Genomic DNA, 22,609 nt, shown 5'->3' with positions numbered 1-22,609 from the left:
AATGTTTACTTCTGTGAAATGAATGCACACATTAAAAAGAGGTTTCTCAGACAGCTTCTTCCTTGCTATTTTCTGGGGATATTGACTTTTTCATCAAGGCCTCAAATGTTTCCAAAATGTCCTTTTGCAGATTCTACAACAACAGTATTTCCAAACTGCTGAATCAAAAGAAATGTTTACCTCTGTGAGATGAATACACACATTAAAAAGGAGTTTCTCAGATAGCTTCTTTATAGTTATTATCTGGGGATATTCACTTTTTTTTATCAAGGCCTCAAATGATTCTGAAATGTCCTGTGGCAAATTCTACAAAAACAGTGTTCCCAAACTGCTGAATAAAAAAAGGTTTATCTTTGTGAGATGAATCCATATATCATAAAGCAGTTTAACAGGTAGCATCTTTCTAGTTTTTATCTGGGATATTCACTTTTTCACAATTGACCTCAATGAGCTCAAATTTTTTTTCACAGATTCAACAAAAGCAGTGTATCATAATGGCTGAATCGAAAGAAAGGTTTAACTCTGTGAGATGAATCCACACATCAAAAAGCAGTTTCACAGAGAACTTCCTTCAAGTGTTTATCTAGGGATATTTGCTTCTTTACCATATGCCTCAATGGGCTCCCAAATATCCCTTCATAGGTTCTACAAAAGCAGTTTTTACAAACTGCTGAATTAAAAGAAAGGTTTAAATCTGTGATATGAATGCATACATCACAAAGTAGTTTCTTACATAGCTTCTTTCCAGTTTTTATCTGGGGATATTTGCTTTTTAGCACACCTCAATGTTCTCTCAAATAGCCTTTTGCAGATTCCTCAAAAACAGTGTTTCCAAACTGCTGAATCAAAAGACAGGTTTAGCTTTGTGACATGAATGCACACATCACAAAGTAGTTGAACAGATAGTTTCACTCTAGTCTTTATATGGGGATATTTGTTTTTTCACCATAGGCCTCAAAGTGCTCCCTAATGTCATTTCACAGAATCTACAAAAAAAGTGTTTCCAAACGCTTGAAACAAAAGGTAGGTTAAGCTCTGTGACATGAATGCACACATCAAAAAGCAGTTTATCAGGTAGATTCATTATAATTTTTATCTGGTGATATTTTCTTTTTCACCATTGACCCCAATGAGCTCCCAAATATCACTTTGCAGATTCTACAAAAAAAGTGTTTCCAAACCTCTGAATCAAAAGAAAGGTTTATCCCTGCAAGGTGAGTCCACACATCACCAAGCAGTGTCACAGAGAGCTTCTTTCTAGTATTTATCTGAGCTATTTGCTTCTTTATCATAGGCCTCAATGAGCTCCCAAATGTCCTTTCACAAATTCTACAAAAATAGTGTCTGCAAAGGACTGAATCAAAAGAAAGTTTTAACTCTGTGAGATGAATGCACACAACACAAAGTAGTTTCTCAGATAGCTTTTTTCAAGTATTTATCTGATGATATTTCCTTTTTCACCAGAAGCCTCAATGCACTCCCAAATGTCCTTTTGCAGATTCTACAAAAACAGTGTTTCTAAACTTCTGAATGAAAAGAAAAGAAAGGTTTAGCTCTGTGAGATGAATGCACACATCACAAAGAAGTTTCTTAGATAGATTTTTTCTAATTTTTATTTGGGGATATTCTCTTTTCCAGCATAGACCTCAATGTGCTTCAAAATGTCCCTTTGCAGTTTCTACTAAATCAGTGTTTCCAAGCTGCTGAATCAAAAGATAGGTTTAACTCTCTGAGATGAATGCGCACTTCACAAAGCAGTTTCTCAGATAGTGTCTTTCAAGTTGTTGTCTGACAATACTTGCTTATTCACTATAGGCCTCAATGTGCTCCCAAATATCCTTTTACAGGTTCTGCAAAAAACAGTGTTTCCAAACTTCTGAATCAAAAGAAAGGTTTAACTCCGTGAGATGAATGCACACATCACAGTGTCTCAGAAACAGAAACACACAGATTCTCAGAAGCTTCTTTCTAGTTTCTATCTGGGGAATATTTGTTTTTTCAGTGTACACCACAATGAGCTCCCAAATGTCCCTTCATAGATTCTGCACAAACAGCGTTTCCAAACTGCTGCATCAAAACATAGGTTTATTTCTGTGAGATGAATCCATATACCACAAAGCAGTTTCACAGAGAGTTTCCTTCTAGTTTTTATCTTGGAATATTCACTTCTTTATCATAGGACACAATGAACTCCCAAATCCCTCACAAATTCTACAAAACAGTGTTTCCAAACTGCAAAATCAAAAGAAAGTTTTAACTCTGTGAGTTAAATGAACACATCACAATGCAGTTTCTCAGATAGCTTCTTTGTAGATGTTTGCTTTTTCCCCATTGACCACAATGAGCTCCAAAATGTGCCTTGGCAGATTCTACAACAGCAGCATTTCCAAACTGCTGAATCAAAAGGTAGGTTTACCTATATGAGATGAATCCACACATTACAAAGAGGTTTCACAGAGAGTATCTTCCTAGTTTTTATCTGGGAATATTCACTTCTTTACAATAGGCCTCAATGAACTTCCAAACGTCCCTTTGAAGACTCTACAAAAAGTGTGTTTCCAAACTGCTGAATTGATAGAAAGGTATAACTCTGTGAGATGAATCCAGACATCACAAAGCGATTTAACAGATAGCTTCTTTGTAGTTTTTATATGGGGATAGTCACATTTTCACCATGGGCCTCAGAGCACTCCCAAATGTGCTTTCGCAGATTCTATAAAAACTGTTTTCAAACTACTGAGTCAAAACAAAAGTTTAATTCCATGAGATGAATGCACACATCACAATGCAGTTTGCCAGATAGCTTATTTAAAATTTTTATCTGACAATATTGGCTTTTTCAACATAGGCCTCAATGCACTCACTAATGTCTTTACACAGATTGTACAAAAACAGTGTTTCCAAACTGCTGAATCAAAAGAAATGTTTAACTCTGTAAGATGAATGCACACATCACAAAGTGATTTCTCAGATAACTTCTTTTGACATTTTATCTGGAAATATTCACTTACTCACAATTGGCCTCAAAGACCTCCGAAGTGTCCCTTTGCAGATTGTACAACAACTGTGGCTCAGTAGAGGGCGGAGCAAGATGGCTGAATTGGAACAGCTCCAGTCTCCAGCTCCCAGCACGAGTGACACAGAAGACAGGTGATTTCTGCATTTTCAACAGAGGTACTGGGTTCACCTCACTAGGGAGTGCTGGACAATCGGTGCTGGTCAGCTGTTGCAGCCCTACCAGCGAGAGCTGAAGCAGGGCAAGGCATCACCTCACCTGGGAAGTGCAAGGGGGAAGGGAATCCCTTTTCCTAGCCAGGGGAACTAAGACACACAACACCTGGAAAATTGGGTAATTCCCACTCAAATGCCGTGCTTTAAGCAAATGGGCACACGAGGAGATTATATCACACACCTGGCCTGGAGGGTCCCACGTCCACGGAGCCTTCCTCATTGCTAGCACAGCAGTCTGTGGTCTAACTGCAAGGCAGCAGCGAGGCTGGGGGAGGGGTGCCCACCATTGCTAAGGCTCAAGAAGGTAAACAAAGCCCCGGAAAGATCAAACTGGGTGGAGCTCACAGCAGCTCAAGGAGGCCTGCCAGTCTCTGTAGACTCCACCTCTGGGGACAGGGCACAGATAAACAACAACAACAAAAACAACAAGCAGCAGAAACCTCTGCAGACGCAAATGACTCTGTCTGACAGCTTTGAAGAGAGCAGTGGATCTCCCAACACGGAGGTTGAGATCTGAGAAGGGACAGACGGCCTGCTAAAGTGGGTCCCTGACCCCTGAGTAGCCTAACTGGGAGACATCCTCCACTAGGGGCAGACCGACACCCTACACCTCACAGGGTGGAGTACCCCCCTGAGAGGAAGCTTCCAAAGCAAGAATCAGACAGGTACACTCGCTGTTCAGCAGTATTCTATCTTCTGCAGCCTCTGCTGCTGATACCCAGGCAAACAGGGTCTGGAGTGGACCTCAAGCAATCTCCAACAGACCTACAGCTGAGAGTCCTGACTGTTAGAAGGAAAACTAACAATCAGGAAGGACACCCACACAAAAATCCCATCAGTACGTCAACATCATCAACGAACAGAGGCAGATAAAACCACAAAGATGGGAAAAAAGCAGGGCAGAAAAGCTGGAAATTCAAAAAATAAGAGTGCATCTCCCCCTCCAAAGGAACGCAGCTCATCGCCAGCAACAGATCAAAGCTGGACGGAGAATGACTTTGACGAGATGAGAGAAGAAGGCTTCAGACCATCAAACTTCTCAGAGCTAAAGGAGGAATTACGTACCCAGCGCAAAGAAACTAAAAATCTTGAAAAAAGAGTGGAAGAATTGATAACCGGAATAATTAATGCAGAGAAGGCCATAAGCGAACTCACAGAGATGAAAACCATGACACGAGAAATACGAGACAAATGCACAAGCTTCAGTAACCGACTCGATCAACTGGAAGAAAGAGTATCAGCGATTGAGGATCAAATGAATGAAATGAAGTGAGAAGACAAGTCTAAAGGAAAAAGAAGAAAAAGAAATGAACAAAGCCTGCAAGAAGTATGGGATTATGTAAAAAGACCAAATCTACGTCTGATTGGGGTGCCTGAAGTGAGGGAGAAAATGGAACGAAGTTGGAAAACACTCTTCAGGATATCATCCAGGAGAACTTCCCCAACCTAGTAGGGAAGGCCAACATTCAAATTCAGGAAATACAGAGAAGGCCACAAAGATATTCCTCGAGAAGAGCAACTCCTGATGTAAATGACGAGTTGATGGGTGCAGCACAGCAACATGGCACAAGTATACATATGTAACAAACCTGCACGTTATGCACATGTACCCTACAACTTAAAGTATAATAATAATAAATAAATTAAAAAAAAAAAAAAAAAAAAAGAGCAACTCCAAGACACATAATTGCCAGATTCAGCAAAGTTGAAATGAAGGAAAAAATCTTAAGGGCAGCCAGAGAGAAAGGTTGGGTTACACACAAAGGGAAGCCCATCAGACTAACAGCAGATCTCTCGGCAGAAACTCTACAAGCCTGAGGAAAGTGGGGGCCAATATTCAACATTCTTAAAGAAAAGAATTTTCAACTCAGAATTTCATATTCAGCCAAACTAAGTTTCATAAGTGAAGGAGAAATAAAATCCTTTACAGATAAGCAAATGCTTAGAGATTTTGTCACCACCAGGCCTGCCTTACAAGAGACCCTGAAGGAAGCACTAAACGTGGAAAGGAACAACCGGTACCAGCCATTGCAAAAGCATGCCAAAATGTAAAGACCATCGAGGCTGGGAAGAAACTGCATCAACTACCGAGCAAAATAACCAGTTAATATCATAATGGCAGGATGAAGTTCACACATACCAATATTAACCTTAAATGTAAATGGACTAAATGCTACAATTAAAAGACACAGACTGGCAAACTGGATAAAGTCAAGACCCATCAGTTTGCTGTATTCAGGAGACCCATCTCACATGCAGAGACATACATAGGCTCAAAATAAAGGGATGGAGGAATATCTACCAAGCAAATGGAGAACAAAAAAAAAAGCAGGGGCTGCAATACTAGTCTCTGATAAAACAGACATTAAACCATCAAAGATCAAAAGAGACAAAGAAGGACATTACATAATGGTAAAGGGATCAATTCAACAGGAAGAGCTAACTATCCTAAATATATATGCACCCACTACAGGAGCACCCAGATTCATAATGCAAGTCCTAAGAGACTTACAAAGAGACTTAGACTCCCATACAATAATAATGGGAGACTTCAACACCCCACTGTCAACATTAGACAGGTCAACAAGACAGAAAGTTAACAAGGATATTCAGGAATTGAACTCATCTCTGCAGCAAGCAGACCTAATAGACATCTATAGAACTCTCCACCACAAATCAAAGAATATACATTCTTCTGAGCAACACATCACACTTATTCCAAAATTGACCACATAATTGGAAGTAAAGCACTCCTCAGCAAATGTACAAAAACAGAAATTATAACAAACTGTCTCTCAGACCACAGTGCAATCAAACTAGAACTCAGGACTAAGAAACTCAATCAAAACCGCTCAACTACATGGAAACTGAACAACTTGCTCCTGAATGACTACTGGGTACATAACGAAATGAAGGCAGAAATAAAGATGTTTCTTTATTTCATCACGATACCTGACTTCAAATTATACTACAAAGCTACAGTAACCAAAACAGCATGATACTGCTACCAAAATAGAGATATAGACCAATGGAACAGAACAGAGTCCTCAGAAATAATACCACACATCTACTACCATCTGATCTTTGACAAACCTGACAAAATCAAGAAATGGGGAAACGATCCCTATTTAATAAATGGTGCTGGGAAAATTGGCTAGCCATAAGTAGAAAGCTGAAACTGGATCCTTTCCTTACTCCTTATACGAAAATTAATTCAAGATGGATTAGAGACTTAAATGTTAGACCTAATACCAGAAAAACCCTGGAAGAAAACCTAGGTAATAGCATTCAGGACATAGGCAGGGGCAAGGACTTCATGTCTAAAACACCAAAAGCAATGGCAACAAAAGCCAAAGTTGACAACTGGAATCTAATTAAACTTAAGAGCTTCTGCACAGCATAAGAAACTTCCATCAGAGTGAACAGGCAACCTAAAGAATGGGGGAAAATTTTTGCAATGTATTCATCTGACAAAGGGCTAATATCCAGAACCTACAAAGAACTCAAACAAATTTACAAGAAAAAAACAAACAACCCCATCAAAAAGTGGGCAAAGGATCTGAACAGATATTTCTCAAAAGATGACATTCATACAGCCAACTGATACATGAAAAAATGCTGATCATCACTGGCCATCAGAGAAAAGCAAATTAAAACCACAATGAGATACCATCTCACACCAGTTAGAATGGCAATCATTCAAAAGTCAGGAAACAACAGGTGCTGGAGAGGATGTGGAGAAATAGGAACACTTTTACACTGTTGGTGGGATTGTAAACTAATTCAACCATTATGGAAAACAGTATGGTGATTCCTCAAGGATCTAGAACTAGAAGTACCATATGACCCAGCCATCCCATTACTGGGTATATACCCAAAGGATTACAAATCATGCTGTTATAAAGACACATGCACACATATGTTTATTGTGGCACTATTCACAATAGCAAAGACTTGGAATCAACTCAAATGTCCATCAGTGACAGACTGGATTAAGAAAATGTGGCACATATACACCATGGAATACTATGCAGCCATAAAAAAGGATGAGTTTGTGTCCTTTGTAGAGACATGGATGCAGCTGGAAACCATCATTCTCAGCAAACTATCACAAGAACAGAAAACCAAACACCACATGTTCTCACTCATAGTTGGGAACTGAGCAATGAGATCACCTGGACACGGGACAGGGAACATCACACACTGGGGCCTATCACGCAGAGGGGGCAGAGGGGAGGGATTGCACTGGGAGTTATACCTGATGTAAATGACGAGTTGATGGGTGCTGACGAGTTGGTGGGTGCAGCACACCAACATGGCACAAGTATACATATGTAACAAACCTGCACGTTATGCACATGTACCCTAGAACTTAAAGTGTAATAAAAAAATTATTAAAAACATTAATTGTATACGATAGGGAGAATTGAAAGTAATTTACATGCCTATTTTTAGGAGTTTGCCTAAAAGCAAATCCCATTAGGATTAGGACTAACACTGACCAACACTATGTTCACTGAACTCTCATTGTTTACTGTAGTGTAAGTATTTAATATTTGTTGATTGAATGAATAAATATACATATACATTTCAGTCCTGAAGTAAAATGCAGCCATTAAAAAAGATGTCTTCCATTAGCAAAAAAAAAAAAAAAAAAAAAAAAAAAAACAAGCAAACAAAAAAAAACTGTGGCTCCAAACTGCTGATTCAAAGAAAAGTTGAACTCTGTGAGATGACTGCATACATCACAAAGCGATTTCTCAGAAAGTTTCTTTCTAGTTTTCATCTGGGGGTATATACTTTTTTACTATAGGTGTCAATGTGCTTCTAAATGCCCTTTTGCATATTCTACAAAAACAGTGTTTACAAACAGCTGAATAAAAAGAAATGTTAAACTCTGTGAGATGAAAATACACATAACAAGGTAGTTTATCAGATAGATTCTTATGAATTTTTATGTGGGGACATTTTCTTTTTCACCTTTGGCATCAATGAGCTCCCAAAAATCACTTTGCAGATTCTACAAAACCATGTTTCCAAACTGCGGAATCAAAAGTAAGATTTAAATCTGTGAGATGAAGACACACATCACAAAGCAGTTTAAGAGACATCTTCTTTCTACTTTTTATCTGGGTAAATTTCTTTTTTCACCACATACCTCAACTCGCTTTCAAAAGTCCTTTGGCAGATTTTTCAAAAACAATGTTTCCAAACTACTGAATCAAAAGAAAGGTTTAACTCTTTCAGATGAATGCACACATCACAAAGCAGTTTCCTAGATCCCTTCTTTCTAGTTTTTGTTTTTGGATATTCGCTTTTTCACCTTGGGCCTCAGTGCACTCCCAAATGTATTTTCTATGATTGTACAAAAGCAGTGTTTCCAAGATTCTTTCTAGTTTTTATTAGGGTATATTTCCTTCTTTACCATAGGCCTCAATGAGCTCCAAAATATCCCTTCCCAGATTTTACAGAAAACATTTTTCCAAAGGGCTGAATCAAAAGAAATGTTTAACTCTGCAAGATTAATCCACACATCACAAAGCAGTTTAACAGATAGCTTCTTTCTACTTATCTTGGGATATTCTTTTTGTCACCATAGGCATCAATGCACTTTCAAAAGTCCTTTTCCAGATTCTAAAAAACAGTGTTTCCAAACTGTGGAATCAAAGGAAAGGTTTAACTCTGTGAGATGAATGCATACAACAGAAAGCAGTTTCTCAGATAGCTACTTTCTAGTTTTTATCTGAGGATAATCGCTTTTTCACCATTGACCTCAAAGAGCTCCCAAATGTCCCTTCACAGATTCTTCAAAAACAATGCTTCCAAACTGCGGAATCAAAAGAAAGGTTTAACTCGGTGAGATGAACACACACATATCAAAGCAGTTACCCTGACAGCTTCCTTCAAGTTTTTCATCTGGGGATATTTGCTTTTCCGAGATAGGCCTCAATGAGCTCCCAAATATATTTTCTAGAATTCTGCAAAATAGTGTTCCCAAGCTGCTGAATCAAAATAAAAGTTTAACTCTGTAAGATGAATGCATACATCAGAAAGCAGTTTCTCAGATAGCTTCTTTCTAGTTTTTATTTAGGGATACTCGCTTTTTCATCATTGACCTCAATTAGCTCCCAATTGTCCTTTCACAGATTCTACAAAAACAGTGTTTCTAGAATGCTGATTCAAAAGAACAATGTAACTGTTTGAAATGAATGCACACATCACAAAGCAGTATCTCATAGAGCGTCTTTGTAGTTTTTGTCTGGGGATATTCGGATCTTCACCATTGACCTCAATGAGCTCACAAATGTCCCATCGCAGATTGTACAAAAAGTGTTTTGAAGCTGCTGAATCAAAAGGAGGTTTTACTCTGTGTGATGAATGCACACATCACAAAGCAATTTTTTAGTTTTGGGATATTTTTCTTTTGGGATATTCACTATTTCACTTTAGGCCTCAATGTGCTCCCAAATGTATTTTTTTGATTCTACAAATACAGTGTTTCCAAACAGCTGAATCAAAAGTAAGGTTTAACTCTGTGAGATGAATGCACACATCAGAAAGTGGTTTCTCAGGTAGCTGTTTGACTTTTTATTTGGGGTATTTGATTTTCACCACTGGCCTCAAAGAGTTCCAAAATGTCCCTTAGCATATTGTACAAAAATCGTATTTCCAGACTGCTAAATCAAAAGAAAGGTTTAAATCTGTGAGATGAATTTACACATCACAAAGCAGTTTCTCAGATAGCTTCTTTCTAGTTTTTATATGGGGATATTTGCTTTTTCCCCATTGACCTCAATGAGCTCCCAAATGTCCCTTCACAGATTTTAACAAAAAAGTGTTTCCAAACTAGTAAATGAAAAGATAGTTTTAACTATGTCAGATGATTCCACACATCACAAAGAAGTTTCACAGAGTGATTCTTTCTAGTTTTTGTCTTGGGATGTTTGCTTCTTTAATACAGACCTCAATGAGCTCCCAAATTTTTCATCAGAAATTCTACAAAAACCTTGTTTCCAAGCTACTGAATCAAAAGAAAGGTTTAAATCTGTGAGATGAATCCACACATCACAAAGCAGTTTAACAGATAGCTTCTTTCTACTTTTAATCTGAGGATATTTCTTTTCTCACCACAGACCTCAATGAGCTTTCAAAAGTCCTATCACAGATTCTACAAAAACGATGTTTCCAAACTGCTGAATCAAAAGAGCATTTTAACTCTGGGAGATGAACGCACACATCAAAAAGAAGTTTCTCAGATAGTTTCCTTCTAGTTTTTGTCTTGGGATATTCGCTTTTTCTCCATTGGGCTCAATGAATTCCCAAATGTCCATTCACAGAATGAACAACAACAGTGTTTCCAAACTGCTCATTCAAAAGAAAGGTTTAACTCTGTGAGATGAGTGCACAGATCACAAAGTGGTTTCACAGATAGCAACCTTCTTGTTTTTATCTTGGGATACTTGCTTTTTCACCATTGGCCTCAATGAGCTCCCAAATGTTCATTCGCAGAACATACAAAAACAGCGTTGTTGAACTGCTGAATGGAAAGAAAGGTTTAACTCTGTGAGATGAATGCACACATCATAAAGCAATTTCTCATAAATCTTCTTTTTAGTTTTTATCGGAAGATATTTTCTTCTTCACCATAGGCCTCAATGCACTCCAAAATTTTCCACTGCAGATTCTACAAAAACAGTGCTTCCAAATTTCTGAATCAAAAGAATGGTTTAACTCTGTGAGATGAATGCACAGATCACAAACCGGTTTCTCAGAAAGCCTTCTTTTAGTTTTTATCTTGGGATATTCACTTTTTCACCATTGGCCTCTATGAGTTCTCAAATAGCCATTCACAGAATGGAAAAAATGGTGTTTCCAAATGACTGAATCAAAAGAAAGGTTTCACTCCATGAGATGAATGTGCACATCACAATGCAGTTTCTCAGATAGCTTCCTTCTAGTTTTATCTTGGGATATTCGCTTTTTCACCTTTGGCCAAAATGAGCTCCTAAATGTTCATTGGCAGAATGTACAAAAATAGTGTTTCCAAACTGCTGTATCAAGAGAAAGTTTTAACTCTCTGAGATGAATGCCCACATCACAAAACAGTTTCTCAGAAAGCTTCTTTCTAGTTTTTATCTGAAGATATTTCCTTTTTCACCATAGACCTCAATGCAGTTGCAAATGTCCTTTTGCAGATTCTACAAAAACAGTGTTTCCAAACTGCTGAATCAAGAGAAAGGTTTAACTCAATGAGATGAAGGCAGACATCACAAAGTGGTTTATCAGATAGCTTCCTTCTTATTTTTATCTTGGGGTATTCCCTTTTTCACCACTGGCCTCAATGAGCTCCCAAATGTCCACTCGCAGAATGCACAAAAGCAGTGTTTCCAAACACCTGAATCAGAAGAATTGTTTAACTACATGAGGTGAATGCACATATCTCAAAGCTGTTTCTCAGAAAGTTTCTTTCCAGTTTTGATCTGAAGATATTTTGTATATCACCATAGACCTCAATGTGCTCCCAAACGTCCTTGAGCAGATTCAAGAAAAACAGTATTTGCAAACTGCTGAATCAAGAGAAAGGTTTAACTGTGAGATTAATGCACACTTCACAAATAAGTCTCTCAGATAGCATCCTTCCAGTTTTCATCTTGGGATATTCGATTTTTCACCATTGGCCTCAATGAGCTTCCAAATGTTCATTCGCAGAATGTACAAAAACACTTTTCCAAAATTCTGAATAAAAGAAAGGTTTAACTCAGTGATGTACAAAAACAGTGATTGCAAACTGTTGATTTAAAAGAAAGATTTAACTTTGTGAGATGAATGCAAACATCACACAGCGGGTTTTCAGATAGCTTTCTTGTAGTTTTTTTCTTGGGATATTCACTTTTTCACCATTGGCCTCAGTGAGCTCCCAAATGACAACTTGCAGAATGTACAAAAACAGTGTTTCCCAGATTCTGAATCAAAAGAAAGGGTTATCTCTGTGAGATGAATGCACACATCTCAAAGCAGTTTCTCAGAAAGCTTATTTCTAATTTTTATCTAAAGATGTTTTCTTTTTCAACACAGGCCTCAATGCCCTCCCAAATGTCCTTTTGCAGATTCTACAAAAACAGTGTTTCTAAATGACTGAATCAAAAGAAAGGTTTAACTCTCTGAGATAAATGATCACATCACAAAGTGGTTTCTCAGATAGTTTCCTTCCAATTTCTATCTTGGTATATTTGCTTTTTGACCATTGACCACAGTGAGCTCTGAAATGTCCATTCACAGAATGAACAAAAACAGTGTTTCCAAACTGCAGAATCAAAAGAAAGGTTAAATTCTGTGAGATGAATGTATACATCACAAAGCAGTTTCTCTGACAGCTTCCTTGTAGTTTTTATGTGAAGGTATTACATTTTTCACCCTAAAACCAAAGGCACTCCCAAATGTCCTCTGGCAGATTCTACAAGAACAGTGTTTCCAACCTGCTGAATCAAAGGAATGATTTGACTCTGTCACATGATTGCACACATCACAAAGCTGTTTCTCAGATAGCTTCCCTCTTATTTTTATGCTGGTATATTCACTTTTTTACAATTAGCTTCAATGAGCTCCCAAATATCCGTTATCAGAATGTACAAAGACAGTGTTTCCAAACTGCCGAATCAAAACAAATGTTTAACACTGTGAGATGAATGCAGACACCACAAAGCTGTTTGTCAGAAAGCTTCTTTCTACTTTTTTCTGAAGACATTTTCTTTTTCACCATAGGCCTCCATGTGCTTCCAAATGTCCCTTTGCAGTTTCTACAAAAACACTGTTTCCAAACTGCTGAATCAAAAGAAACATTAAACTTTGTGAGATAAGCAGTTTTTAAGAATGCCTCTTTCTAGTTTTTATCTGAAGATATTTTCTTTTTCACCATAGGCCTCAATGAGTTCCCACATATCAATTCACAGAATGTACAAAAACGTGTTTCCAAACTTCTGAATCAAAAGAAGGCTTTAACTCTGTGAGATAAATGGAAACATCAAAAATCACTTTATAAGAATGCTTCTTTCTAGTTTATATCTGAAGATTTTTGTTTTTCACCTTAGGCCTCAGTGCACTTAGAAATGTCCTATCACAGATTCAACAAAAAAGTGTTTCTAAACTGATGAATAAAAATAGACGTTTAACTCTGTGAGTGGAACGCACACATCACAAAGCGGTTTCTCAGATAGCTTTCTTCTAGTTTTTATCTTGGGATATTTGCTTTTTCTCCATCAGCCTCAATAAGATCCCAAATGTCCATTCATAGAATGCACAAAAATAATATTTCCAAACTTCTGAATCTAAAGAGAGATTTAACTCTGTGAGTTGAATGCACTCATCAAAAAGCAGTTTGTCAGAATGCTTCTTTCTTGTTTTCATATGAATATATTTCTTTTTTCAAAATAGGCCACAATGCATTCCCAAATGTCCTTTTACAGATTCTAAAAAACAGTGTTTCCAAACTGCAGAATCAAAATAAATGTTTCACTCTGTGAGATGAATGCACACATCACAAACGGGTTTCTCAGATAGTTTCTCTCTATTTTGTGTCTCGGGATATTTGCTATTACTCCATTGACCTCAACGAGCTCCCAAATGTCCATTTGCAGAACGTACAAAAACAGTGTTTCCAAATGGCTTAATCAACAGAAAGGTTTAACTCTGTTAGATGAATGCCCGCATCCAAAGAAGTTTCACAGAAAGATTCTTTCAAGGTTTAGTTGAAGATATTTTCTTTTTCACAGTAAGTCTCAATGCACTCCCAAATGTCCTTTGCACATTCTATAAAAACAGTGCTTCCAAACTGCAGAATCAAAAGAAACATTTAATTCTGTAAGATGAATGAACATATCACAAAGCAGTTTGTCAGAAAGCTACTTACTAGTATTTATCTGAAGACTTTTTCTTTTTCACCATAGGCCTCAATGTGCTCCCAAATGTCCTTTCATAGATTCTACAAAAAGGATGTGTCCAAACTGATGAATTGAAAGAAAGGTTTAACTCTGTGAGAGAAATGCACACATCACAAAGTGGTATGTCAGATAGCTTCCTTCTAGTTTTTATCTTGGGATATTTGCTTTTTCTCCATCAGCCTCACTAATCTCTCAAATGTACTTTCATAGAAAGGACAAAAACAGTGTTTCCAAACTTCTGAATCTAAAGAAAGGTTTAACTCTGTAAGTTGAATGAACACATCACAAAGAAATTTGTCAAAATTATTCTTTCCAGTTTTTATTGGAAGATATTTTCTTTTTCACCATAGGCCACAAGGTGCTCCAAAATGACCTTTTGACGATTCTACAAAAAGAGTGTCTCCAAACTGTTGTATCAAAAGAAAGGTTTAACTTTGGGAGTTGAATGCACACATCACAGAGCTGTTTGTCAGAAAGCTTCTTTCTAGTTTTGATCTGAAGATATTTTCTTTTTCACCATAGGCCTCAATGCACTCCAAAATGCCTTTTTACAGATTCTACAAAAACAATGTTTCCAAACTGCTGAATCAAAAGAAAGGTTTAACTCTGTGAGATGAATGCACACATCACAAAGCAGTTTCTCAGAAAGTTTCTTTCTAATTTTTACCTGAATATATTTTCTTTTTCACTGTAGGCCGCAAAGCGCTCCCAAATGCCCTTTTGCACATTCTAAAAAAACAGGGTTTTCAAACTGATGAATCAAAAGAAATGTTTAACTCAGTGAAAGGAATGCAAACGTCACCAAGCTGTTTCTCAAATAGCTTCCATCTAGTTTTAATCTTGGGGTATTTCCTTTTTTACCACTGGATTCAATGAGTTCCCAAATGTCCATTCACAGAATGTATCAAAATGGTGCTTCCAAACCGATGAATGAAAAGAAAGATTTAATTCTGTGAGATAAATGTACACATCAGAAAGCAGCTTGTAAGAATGTTTCTTTCTAGTTTTTATCTGAAGATATTTTCTTTTTCACAATAGGCCACAATGAGCTCCCAAATGTCCATTCACAGAATATACAAAAACATTGTTTCCATATTGCTGTTTCAAAAGAAAGGTTTCAGTCTGTGAGATGAATGCCAACATCAAAAAGTGGTTTCTCAGATAGCTTCCTTCCAGTTTATATCTCGGGATATTTGCTTTTTCACCAATGGCCTCAATGTGCTCCACAACATCCCTTTGGAGATTCTAGAAAAACACTGCTTCCAAACTGCTAAATAAAAAGAATGGTTTAACTCTATCAGATCAATGCACACATCGCAAAGCATTTTCTCAGACAGCTTCCTTCTAGTTTTCAACCCCGGATATTTGATTTTTCACCATTGGCCTCAATGAACTCCCAAATATCCATTTGCAGAATGGACAAAAACAGTGTTTCCAAAATGCTGAACCAAAAGAAAAGTTTAACTCTGTGAAATGAATGCACATATCACAAAGGAGTTTCTCGGAAAGTTTTTTTCTAGTTTTTATCTGAAGATATTTTCTTTTTTGCCTTAGGCCTCAATTGCTCTGAAACATCCACTCGCAGATATTACAAAAACAGTGTTTCCAAACTGCTGATTCAAAAGAAGGGCTTAACTCTGTGAGATGAATGCACATATCAGAAAGCATTTTCTCAGAAAGCTTCTTTCTAGTTTTTATCTGAAAATAGTTTCTTTTTCACCATAGGCCTCAATGCACTCCCAAATACCTTTTCGCAGATTCTTCAAAAACAGTCTTTCCTAACTGACGAATGAAAAGAAAGGTTTAACCCTGTGAGATAAATACACACATCACAACGTGGATTCTCAGACATCTTCCATCTAGTTTTTATCCTGGGATATTTGCTTTTTCACCTTTGACCTCAATGAGCTCCCAAATGTCCATTCACAGAATGGACAAAAACAGTTTTTCAAAACTCCTGAATCAAAAGGAAGGTTTAACTCTGTGACATGAATGCACATATAACCAAAAGTTTCTCAAAAAGCTTCTTTCTAGTTTTTATCTGAAGATATTTTCCTTTTCACCACAGGACTCAGCACTCCCAAAAGTCCATTCACAAAATGGACAAAAACAGTGTTTCCAAACTGCTGAATCAAAAGAAAGGTTTCACTCTGCAAAACAAATGCACACATCACAAAGCAGTTTTTCACATGGCTTCCTTCTAGTTTATATCTTGGGATATTCACTTTTTCGTCATTGGCCTGAAAGAGCTCCCAAATGTCCATTGTCAGAATAGACAAGAACAGTGTTTTCAAGTGGCTGAATCAAAAGAAAAATTTCACTCTATGAGATGAATGCATACATCAGTAAGCAGTTTCTGAGAAAGCTTCTTTCTAGTTTTAATCAGAAGACATTTTCTTTCTCACTGTAGGCATCTATGCACTCCCAAATATCCCCTCGAAGATTCTACAAAACAGTATTGCCAAACTGCTGAGCAAAAAGTAAGGTTTAAATATATGACTTGGGGGTGGAGCAAGATGGCCGAATAGGAGCAGCTCCAGTCTCCAACTCCCAGCGCGAGCGACACAGAAGACCGGTGATTTCTGCATTTTCAACTGAGGTACTGGGTTCATCTCACTGGGGAGTGCCGGACGATCGGTGCTGGTCAGCTGCTGCAGCCTGACCAGCGAGAGCTGAAGCAGGGTGAGGCATTGCCTCACCTGGGAAGCGCAAGGGGGAAGGGAGTCACTTTTCCTAGCCAGGGGAACTGAGACACACAACACCTGGAAAATCGGGTAACTCTCACCCCAATACTGCACTTTAAGCAAACAGGCACACCAGGAGATCATATCCCACACCTGGCCGGGAGGGTCCCACACCCACGGAGCCTCCCTCATTGTTAGCGCAGCAGTCTGTGATCTACGGGCAAGGCAGCAGCGAGGCTGGGGGAGGGGCGCCCGCCATTGCTGAGGATTAAGTAGGTAAACAAAGCTGCTGGGAAGCTCGAACTGGGTGGAGCTCACAGCAGCTCAAGGAAACCTGCCTGTCTCTGTAGACTCCACCTCTGGGGACAGGGCACAGTAAACTAAACAAACGCAGCAGACACCTCTGCAGACGCAAACGACTCTGTCTGACAGCTTTGAAGAGAGCAGTGGATCTCCCAACATGGAGGTTGAGATCTGAGAAGGGACAGACTCCCTGCTCAAGTGGGTCCCTGAACCCTGAGTAGCCTAACTGGGAGACATCTCCCACTAGGGGCAGTCTGACACCCCACACCTCACAGGGTGGAGTACACCCCTGAGAGGAAGCTTCCAAAGCAAGAATCAGACAGGTACACTCGCTGTTCAGCAATATTCTATCTTCTGCAGCCTCTGCTGCTGATACCCAGGCAAACAGGGTCTGGAGTGGACCTCAATCAATCTCCAACAGACCTACAGCTGAGGGTCCTGACTGTTAGAAGGAAAACTATCAAACAGGAAGGACACCTACACCAAAACCCCATCAGTACATCGCCATCATCAAAGACCAGAGGCAGATAAAACCACAAAGATGGGGAAAAAGCAGGGCAGAAAAGCTGGAAATTCAAAAAATAAGATCACATCTCCCCCGGCAAAGGAGCGCAGCTCATCGCCAGCAACGGATCAAAGCTGGACAGAGAATGACTTTGACGAGATGAGAGAAGAAGGCTTCAGTCCATCAAATTTCTCAGAGCTAAAGGAGGAATTACGTACCCAACGCAAAGAAACTAAAAATCTTGAAAAAAAAGTGGAAGAATTGATGGCTAGAGTAATTAATGCAGAGAAGGTCATAAACGAAATGAAAGAGATGAAAACCATGACACGAGAAATACGTGACAAATGCACAAGCTTCAGTAACCGACTCGATCAACTGGAAGAAAGAGTATCAGCGATTGAGGATCAAATGAATGAAATGAAGCGAGAAGAGAAACCAAAAGAAAAAAGAAGGAAAAGAAATGAACAAAGCCTGCAAGAAGTATGGGATGATGTAAAAAGACCAAATCTACGTCTGATTGGGGTGCCTGAAAGTGAGGGGGAAAATGGAACCAAGTTGGAAAACACTCTTCAGGATATCATCCAGGAGAACTTGCCCAACCTAGTAGGGCAGGCCAACATTCAAATTCAGGAAATACAGAGAACGCCACAAAGATACTCCTCGAGAAGAGCAACTCCAAGACACATAATTGCCAGATTCAGCAAAGTTGAAATGAAGGAAAAAATCTTAAGGGCAGCCAGAGAGAAAGGTCGGGTTACCCACAAAGGGAAGCCCATCAGACTAACAGCAGATATCTCAGCAGAAACTCTCCAAGCCAGAAGAGAGTGGGGGCCAATATTCAACATTCTTAAAGAAAAGAATTTTAAACCCAGAATTGCATATCCAGCCAAACTAAGTTTCATAAGTGAAGGAGAAAAAAAATCCTTTACAGATAAGCAAATGCTTAGAGATTTTGTCACCACTAGGCCTGCCTTACAAGAGACCCTGAAGGAAGCACTAAACATGGAAAGGAACAACCGGTACCAGCCATTGCAAAAACATGCCAAAATGTAAAGACCATCGAGGCTAGGAAGAAACTGCATCAACTAACGAGCAAAATAACCAGTTAATATCATAATGGCAGGATCAAGTTCACACGTAGCAATCTTAACCTTAAATGTAAATGGACTAAATGCTCCAATTAAAAGACACAGACTGGCAAACTGGATAAAGAGTCAAGACCCATCAGTCTGCTGTATTCAGGAGACCCATCTCACACGCAGAGACATACATAGGCTCAAAATAAAGGGATGGAGGAAGATTTACCAAGCAAATGGAGAACACAAAAAAGCAGGGGTTGCAATACTAGTCTCTGATAAAACAGACTTTAAACCATCAAAGATCAAAAGAGACAAAGAAGGCCATTACATAATAGTAAAGGGATCAATTCAACAGGAAGAGCTAACTATCCTAAATATATATGCACCCAATACGGGGGCACCCAGATTCATAAAGCAAGTCCTTAGAGACTTACAAAGAGACTTAGACTCCCATACAATAATAATGGGAGACTTCAACACTCCACTGTCAACATTAGACAGATCAATGAGACAGAAAGTTAACAAGGATATCCAGGAATTGAACTCATCTCTGCAGCAAGCAGACCTAATAGACATCTATAGAACTCTCCACCCCAAATCAACAGAATATACATTCTTCTCAGCACCACATCATACTTACTCCAAAATTGACCACGTAATTGGAAGTAAAGCACTCCTCAGCAAATGTACAAGAACAGAAATTATAACAAACTGTCTCTCAGACCACAGTGCAATCAAACTAGAACTCAGGACTAAGAAACTCAATCAAAACCACTCAACTACATGGAAACTGAACAACCTGCTCCTGAATGACTACTGGGTACATAACGAAATGAAGGCAGAAATAAAGATGTTCTTTGAAACCAATGAGAACAAAGATACAACATACCAGAATCTCTGGGACACATTTAAAGCAGTGTGTAGAGGGAAATTTATAGCACTAAATGCCCACAAGAGAAAGCAGGAAAGATCTAAAATTGACACTCTAACATCGCAATTGAAAGAACCAGAGAAGCAAGAGAAAAAACACATTCGAAAGCTAGCAGGCGGCAAGAAATAACTAAGATCAGAGCGGAACTGAAGGAGATAGAGACACAAAAAACCCTCCAAAAAATCAATGAATCCAGGAGTTGGTTTTTGAAAAGATCAACAAAATTGACAGACCACTAGCCAGACTAATAAAGAAGAAAAGAGAGAAGAATCAAATCGACGCAATTAAAAATGATAAAGGGGATATCACCACCGACCCCACAGAAATACAAACTACCATCAGAGAATACTATAAACACCTCTACGCAAATAAACTGGAAAATCTAGAAGAAATGGATAATTTCCTGGACACTTACACTCTTCCAAGACTAAACCAGGAAGAAGTTGAATCCCTGAATAGACCAATAGCAGGCTCTGAAATTGAGGCAACAATTAATAGCCTACCAACCAAAAAAAGTCCAGGACCAGATTGATTCACAGCTGAATTCTACCAGAGGTACAAGGAGGAGTTGGTACCATTCCTTCTGAAACTATTCCAATCAATAGAAAAAGAGGGAATCCTCCCTAACTCATTTTATGAGGCCAATATCATCCTGATACCAAAGCCTGGCAAGGACACAACAAAAAAAGAGAATTTTAGACCAATATCCCTGATGAACATCGATGCAAAAATCCTCAATAAAATACTGGCAAACCGGATTCAGCAACACATCAAAAAGCTTATCCACCATGATCAACTAGGCTTCATCCCTGGGATGCAAGCCTGGTTCAACATTCGCAAATCAATAAACATAATCCAGCATATAAACAGAACCAAAGACAAGAACCACATGATTATCTCAATTGATGCAGAAAAGGCTTTTGACAAAATTCAACAGCCCTTCATGCTAAAAACGCTCAATAAATTCGGTATTGATGGAACGTACCTCAAAATAATAAGAGCTATTTATGACAAACCCACAGTCAATATCATACTGAATGGGCAAAAACTGGAAAAATTCCCTTTGAAAACTGGCACAAGACAGGGATGCCCTCTCTCACCACTCCTATTCAACATAGTGTTGGAAGTTCTGGCTAGGGCACTCAGGCAAGAGAAAGAAATCAAGGGTATTTAGTTAGGAAAAGAAGAAGTCAAATTGTCCCTGTTTGCAGATGACATGATTGTATATTTAGAAAACCCCATTGTCTCAGCCCAAAATCTCCTTAAGCTGATAAGCAACTTCAGCAAAGTCTCAGGATACAAAATTAATGTGCAAAAATCACAAGCATTCTTATACACCAGTAACAGACAAACAGAGAGCCAAATCAGGAATGAACTTCCATTCACAATTGCTTCAAAGAGAATCAAATACCTAGGAATCCAACTTACAAGGGATGTAAAGGACCTCTTCAAGGAGAACTACAAACCACTGCTCAGTGAAATAAAAGAGGACACAAACAAATGGAAGAACATACCATGCTCATGGATAGGAAGAATCAATATCATGAAAATGGCCATACTGCCCAAGGTAATTTATAGATTCAATGCAATCCCCATCAGGCTACCAATGAGTTTCTTCACAGAATTGGAAAAAACTGCTTTCAAGTTCATATGGAACCAAAAAAGAGCCCGCATCTCCAAGACAATCCTAAGTCAAAAGAACAAAGCTGGAGGCATCACGCTACCTGACTTCAAACTATACTACAAGGCTACAGTAACGAAAACAGCATGGCACTGGTACCAAAACAGAGATATAGACCAATGGAACAGAACAGAGTCCTCAGAAATAATACCACACATCTACAGCCATCTGATCTTTGACAAACCTGAGAGAAACAAGAAATGGGGAAAGGATCCCCTATTTAATAAATGGTGCTGGGAAAATTGGCTAGCCATAAGTAGAAAGCTGAAACTGGATCCTTTCCTTACTCCTTATACGAAAATTAAGTCAACATGGATTAGAGACTTAAATGTTAGACCTAATACCATAAAAATCCTAGAGGAAAACCTAGGTAGTACCATTCAGGACATAGGCATGGGCAAACACTTCATGTCTAAAACACCAAAAGCAACGGCAGCAAAAGCCAAAATTGACAAATGGGATCTCATTAAACTAAAGAGCTTCTGCACAGCCAAAGACACTACCATCAGAGTGAACAGGAAACCTACAGAATGGGAGAAAATTTTTGCAATCTACTCATCTGACAAAGGGCTAATATCCAGAACCTACAAAGAACTCAAACAAATTTACAAGAAAAAAACAAACAACCACATCCAAAAGTGGGCAAAGGATATGAACAGACATTTCTCAAAAGAAGACATTCATACAGCCAACAGACACATGAAAAAATGCTCATCATCACTGGCCATCAGAGAAATGCAAATCAAAATCACAATGAGATACCATCTCACACCAGTTAGAATGGCAATCATTAAAAAGTCAGGAAACAACAGGTGCTGGAGAGGATGTGGAGAAATAGGAACACTTTTACACTGTTGGTGGGATTGTAAACTAGTTCAACCATTATGGAAAACAGTATGGCGATTCCTCAAGGATCTAGAACTAGATGTACCATATGACCCTGCCATCCCATTACTGGGTCTATACCCAAAGGATTATAAATTATGCTGCTATAAAGACACATGCACACGTATGTTTATTGCGGCACTATTCACAATAGCAAAGACTTGGAATCAACCCAAATGTCCATCAGTGACAGATTGGATTAAGAAAATGTGGCACATATACACCATGGGATACTATGCAGCCATAAAAAAGGATGAGTTTGAGTCCTTTGTAGGGACTTGGATGCTGCTGGAATCCATCATTCTTAGCAAACTATCACAAGAACAGAAAACCAAACACTGCATGTTCTCACTCATAGGTGGGAACTGAACAA

Source organism: Macaca thibetana, chromosome X (genome assembly GCF_024542745.1).
Source record: "Macaca thibetana thibetana isolate TM-01 chromosome X, ASM2454274v1, whole genome shotgun sequence".
NCBI lineage: Eukaryota > Metazoa > Chordata > Mammalia > Primates > Cercopithecidae > Macaca > Macaca thibetana.
Note: the sequence above shows the minus strand (reverse complement) of the source record.